Source organism: Phyllobates terribilis, unplaced genomic scaffold (genome assembly GCF_046119375.1).
Source record: "Phyllobates terribilis strain yellow unplaced genomic scaffold, ASM4611937v1 Scaffold_6__1_contigs__length_29720123, whole genome shotgun sequence".
In the NCBI taxonomy this organism is placed as follows: domain Eukaryota; kingdom Metazoa; phylum Chordata; class Amphibia; order Anura; family Dendrobatidae; genus Phyllobates; species Phyllobates terribilis.
Window position 1 is genome coordinate 8,407,611 of NW_027362766.1, and position 6,244 is coordinate 8,413,854.

Below are 6,244 nucleotides of genomic sequence, written 5' to 3' on the forward strand. Positions count from 1 at the left end.
CCACTGTGTATGTGAACTGTGTAATGTGGGGAAGCGACGCCATCATTAACACCCTGAGGTGCGCCACTGCCAACTACAGACTAGAGAGGGGACTGCAGCCGCTGCTGGTGAGTGCCGTCTATTACAGGGGGAGGAGAAAGGAGTGTAGGAACCGCCCATAAATGCAAATTTATGAGACCAATTCTGTGTGATCACTGCTCTTATTACAGTCTAGTGCAATTATAATCTCCAGGCTGAACAGTAGGTGGCGACAAAGTGCTGCACATCATCCATAGTAATTCTTTATCCAGCAGGTTGTAATGTATGGAGGTGACTACAATCTATTGCTCCCTGTTATCAGCCATTACTGGGGGAGGAGACTGTAGGACAGGAGACTACAATCTATTACTCCCTGTTATCAGCCATTACTGGGGGAGGTGACTGTAGGACAGGAGACCACAATCTATTACTCCCTGTTATCAGCGTCCAACAAGGAGAGACCCGCGACCTCCCAGAGGTTTAAAGCCCTCAGAGACGAGGTGGTCAGGTTAGTGCTCCTCCGGGAGGGGATTGAGAAAAGCGCAGGTCCCTTCCTGGAGAGGTTTAAGAACCAGCGGCGGTTCTCAGAAATGAAGGGGTTAAACACCTCAGGAGAACCGCCAGCCGGCGTCCTTAGTGAAGAGGAGGAGGAGGATGAAGAGGTGACTGGAGTCTCAGTTGCTGGAGCCAGTGAGGGGCAGAGCCGGAGTTCCAGTGGTCTCCCTGCAGGGCAGAGGACTCCGTCAGCAGAGGCTGGAGTGTCGGAGGAGGAGGAGGAAGGAGGACTGCTGAGGGAGATCCGACTGCTGGAGTCTCCAGTGGACCTGACGCGGTTTTCCTTCGGGGAGGACGATCCAGTGGAGGAGAAAAAAAAGAGGAGGAAGAGGAAGACCGGAGGAGCCGCACAGGAGGTGGTGAGTTACAAGTATGTACCAATGTCTGATGTTGCGCCTGCCACCTCCTGTGTAAACCCCACCAAACCTAAAGGCACGGGCTCTGCAGTGGGCTCGAGGCAGAGGCAAGGTGGGGAGAGGAGGAGGACGTCCGGCGATGCTGCCATCTGTGCGGGGAACAGTGCAGGGGGCGAGGCTGTGGAGGTACTCACAGCGCTGGACATAGGAAGTTCTGTGGAGTTTCCCACCCTGCCCTCTGCGGCTAAGCCGGTTATCACCGGGGCTGGGGGGGCAGGGAAGGATGTGAAAAACACATCTGCGAAGAACACTGGGCACACTGCTGCGACAGGGGGGCAGTGTGCCCCAGCGCCCAAAAAGGACACTAAGACCCCAAAGTCTGTGGGTGCAGGGCGGGCAGCGGTGCCCAACAAACAGTCTGCCCAGCACAAGGACCAAAATGCTCCAGTAGGGGGGCGGGGCGCTCCAGCAGACGACCTGCAGAAAGCCAGCAGCAACCAAAAGAAAACGGGTGTGGTGCTGCAGGGAAAGGAGTCTCTGGGAGTGCTCCACTCCCCCGGCCCAGCAGGTGTGAGTGCAGAGACACCAGACACAAGGGAGGAAGGAATGGAGGTGACTGTGGAAGGTGCAGAGAACAGCCGAGGTAATGGGGTGACAAGTAAAGGGAATGGAAGTAGTGGTGCAATGAATGATGGGAGTAATGGTGGAGCAGATGATGGGAGTAATGGTGGAGCAGATGGTGAGAGTAGTAGGAATGGTGGAAGTAGTGGTGCAGTGAATGATGATGCAGCAAATGGTGGGGGTAGTGGTGCAGTGAATGATGTAGCAAATGGTGGGGGTAGTGGTGCAGTGAATGATGATGTAGCAAATGGTGGGGGTAGTGGTGGAATGAATGCTGGGAGTTGTGGGAATGGTGGGAGTTGTGGTGTAGCAAATGTTGGGGGTAGTGGTGGAATGAATGCTGGGAGTAGTGGGAATGGTGGGAATAATGGTGCAGTGAATGATGGGAGTAGTGATGCAGCAAATGGTGGGGGTAGTGGTGGAATGAATGCTGGGAGTAGTGGGAATGGTGTGGGTAGTGGTGGAATGAATGGTGGGGGTAGTGGTGGAATGAATGGTGGGAGTAGTGGTGCAGCAAATGATGGGAGAAGTAGTGGAGTGAATGATGGGAGTAGTGGTCCTGCGAATGGTGTGAGTAGGAGTGGAGTGAATGGTGGGAGCAGCACTGGTGTTGGTGGGGGGGAAGTAGGCGCTGGTCCCGCTGCCCCCCCAGCATTGGCGGGGGCTTCAGCCCAAAGCTATTCAGGAGCTGTCAGTGCTGGGGGTAGTAGTGCGCCCTCGTCTGGTGGCCCTGGGGATGGTGACTTGCAACAGCAGCTCCTGGACGCCCTGAGGAGAGGGGAGAGCTCCATCACTGTAGAGGGGAGGGAGGTTGATCTGTCTTTCTGGATAGAGAGACATGGTCTTTCAGCCTTCCGAGATAGAGGGGCAGAGGAGTAACCGTAGCAATGTGGTCCGTCTCCAGTGGGTAAGCAAGGATTCCTGTCCTGATAGGTCGAAGGTGGTTGAGCTCCTGCTGGGAATGGGCTTTGCGGCATATGACATCTTTGCCTTGATCCATCCCTACGGGACCTCCTACTTCGATGTCAGCTTCGTGAGACCGGAGGGCCTTGAGCTTTTCTGGTCTCGCCATGAGCTGGCTCGGAGTCGCCCCGAATGGCATGGTCTCTTTCCCCTGGCAATAACCCGCCAAGATTCAGTCAGGAAAGTGACCGTTTTGACTATTAACGAGTTTCTTTCCTGTATGGACATTACCACCTGGGTGAGTCGATACGGAGAGGTCACCAATATTCCCGAAAAGAATCTGGATGACCATGGTATCTGGTCAGGGGCCTGGACCTTCATGGTGAGATTGAAGGTTTCGGGAAACACTGTTACCCATATCCCCTCCTCAACCTTTTTGGGGAGGGATAGGATCTTGATTTTCTACCGGGGGCGGCCTAAGGTCTGTCACAGGTGCGGTAGTCCCACACACTTCAGTGCGCAGTGTACCACCCAGAAATGCGCACTGTGTGGGGACCTCGGTCATCTTGCTGCTGCCTGTCGCAGGATTAGGTGTAACTTGTGTGGTGACCTCGGTCACCCGTTCAGTCGCTGTCCGCGTTCCTTCGCCAATGCGGTCCTGAAAGCGGCGAGTGTGGGACAGGCGCAAGCCGGGACTAATCTTGCCGGTGAAGGGACCAGTAGGGGCGGGGGAGGCAGGGAACCGGTGAGGAGCAAGCTGCCGCCATCCACCATCAGGCGGCAGGAGAAGCGCCGTGGGGACAGGGGGCAGGGAGTAATGTCCCTAAACTCTGACCCAGGTACTTCACTTGCAGCTGAGGATCCTAAAGACAGTGAATTGAGCGAGGAAGTCAAGAGACTTGAAAGGGAAGAGCGAGAGGACGCCACGTCTTCCCAGGAACCCTCTTCTGGTGACAGTCTAGATGAGGGAGAGGGGGTGTGGTCACAGAAAAAGAAAAAGGATAACAGAAAAACGGCCAGAGGTAGGAGGGGGACCAGGTCTCGAGCTGCCTCTTTGGAGTGCGACCCCTCTGACTCTCTGGCCGTGATCCAAGCGCCATTGGAGGGTTCAGCCGCCCCCCCTCTGGTGGATCTCTCCAACCGGTTCGGGGCTCTCCAGGACCTCCCTCTGGAGGGGGGAAGTGGGGACCCGGGGCCGGAGGTTGCGGACAAGGTGGTTGGGGCTCAGGAGATGGCTGGGTCTTCCTCTCGGGGGGCAAATACAAAGCCCTCTGGGGGGGGACTAACCCAGGACCACCAGACGAGGGCAAGAATGTATGTAAGGAGAGAATGGACGAGTCTGTTTGTCTTAAGCGCACTAAAAACCCGTCATTATCGGAGGAAGAGGTTGGGACTGTCAGTGGTGGGAAGATAAAGGCTATCTAATTCAATCAATCATGATGGCGGCACCCACCCCGTTGACGCTGGCAACTATTAACGTTTGCAGCATAAAGTCAGATGCGGCAAGGTACACGGCCTTTCATTTTCTCGGCCAACTTGACGCCGACATTTTGTTTTTGCAGGAGACCAGGTTGACCGATATATCAACCTTGCATAAAGCAAGGCGGGAGTGGAGGCATGGGCCCTCCTACTGGTCTCTTGCGGCCGAGCCGTATAGCGGGGTGGCGGTCCTTTTTAAGACCACAGCGGTTGAATGCAGACGAGTGATCGAATTAGAAATGGGGAGATGCTTGATCCTAGATGTCTCCATGGGGGGACAAGAGCTTCGGCTCATTAACATCTATGGTTCCCAGTCCAAGTGGGACCGCAAATGTCTCTTCCTGAAGATCAAACCTTTTTTATTTTCGAGTCGGCAGGTGGTCTTCGGAGGGGATTTCAACAATGTCACGAGATCCTGTGATAGAGGAGGTTCCGGAGACCGGCTGGCTTATGACTGCGTCGCGTTAAACAGGATAGTGAGTGAGGCTCGCCTGGTGGATGTCCACATCCGGCACAACCCGGGCGACACGGGATTCACCTTTTTTAGAGGTAGTCAGTGCAGGTCTAGGCTAGACAGGTTTTATTTGAAGGAGGAGGCCGTCTCTTCACCGTTGTCGGTTGTGGAGGTGGAGTTCTCCGATCACTGTTTGATTATGTTTTCTCTGAACGTTACAGAGACTCCTCGGATGGGAAGAGGTTATTGGAAGCTGAATTCGTCACTCCTTGAGGAAGAAGCTGTAAGACGGTCTTTTGAGGAATTCCTTCAGAGCCAGGTACCATTGCTGGGCCTAAGTAACACTAAGTCAGAGTGGTGGGAGATGTTCAAACATCGGGTGGCGAGATTCTTCCGGCAGCTCTCGAACCTCAGAAGCCTGAACAGGGATCGCCTGTATCAGAGCCTGAGGAGGAAACTCGAGCATCTTGTCTTGACTGGAGGTAGCCGCGAGGAGATCTCCAGAGTGAAGTCCTTGCTGAAGAGGTGTCAGTACGATAGGCACGCATCTTTGGTTTTCGAGAGGGACTACGGGAAGTACTGCTCACCCGACTCTTACAGAAACTGTAAGATGTCAGTGAATAGTAAGATAGTGACGGGGCTGGTGGACAGTACGGGGTCCCTGAGAAGGTCCAGATCAGGGATCTTGGAGGTCGTCAGTTCCTACTACTCGCACCTCTTAGGAAGGAGGGAGCTGGATCGTGACGGGATGTCGGTTTTCCTGGCTGAATCTGTTCCTGAGCCAGGGGCTGACCTCTCGCTGGGCGGTTTGGCAGAAGCGATCAAAGAAGAGGAAGTGAGACTGGCGATCGATGGGCTTAGGCCCAAAAAGTCGCCAGGTCCGGATGGCTTAACATCCGAGTTCTTTAGGACCTTTAGGGACTCTTTGGTCCCCCTCTTGACTCAGGTGTTTAACGAGTGTCTCTCCTCGGGCACTCTGCCGAGATCATTAAGGAGGTCAGCTTTGATCATTTTGTCAAAGGGTAAGGATCCGTCACGCATTGAGAACTGGCGTCCCATAGCACTTCTCAATGTGGACAGGAAGATTTTGGCTAAGGTACTTTTCAACAGGCTGGTGAAGTTTGCACCCCGGCTCCTTTCGGAGGTTCAGCACTGTTGCGTTCCTGGCCGTAGCACTTTTAGTGCTGTTCTAGGTGTCCGAGAGGCCATGGAGCAAGGCAGGGCGGGCCTCTGGAAGGGGTTCTTGCTGACCCTGGATCAGGCAAAAGCCTTTGATCAGGTTAACCACGAGTACCTCTGGTCCACTCTTTTGAGGTATGGTCTGCCTGGAGGGTTTGTGGACTGGCTTAAGACCTTGTATGCAGGGGCTGAGACTTTCCCTCTGGTGAATGGGTGGATTGGACGACCTTTCGGGGTAGGATCCGGTGTCCGTCAGGGCTGTCCTCTTAGCCCTTTGCTTTACGCGCTTGCGATCGATCCCTTCCTCAGAAGGATCGATTGTGGACCGTTGGCGGGGGTGCGGATGGGCGGGGCGGCGCGGGAGGCTATCCTGAGGGTGGTGGCCTACGCGGATGATGCCACCGTCTTTGTTTCTTCCCAAGAGGAGGCAGCGGCGGTGATGTCAGAAGTGGAACGCTACTCGGAGGCATCCGGGTCCAAGGTCAACCAGGATAAGTGTGAGAGTCTCTGGCTGGGAGGCGGAGATCCCGGGTTTGATCTTCCGGACACCCTCCCCGAACCCCAAGAACATGCCAAAGTCCTGGGCATCGAATTCGGCCAGGGTGATTACCCCACGAAAAACTGGGAAGGCAGAATCAAAGGTGTCGCCCAAAGAGTGGACCAATGGAGGGGTTGGTCT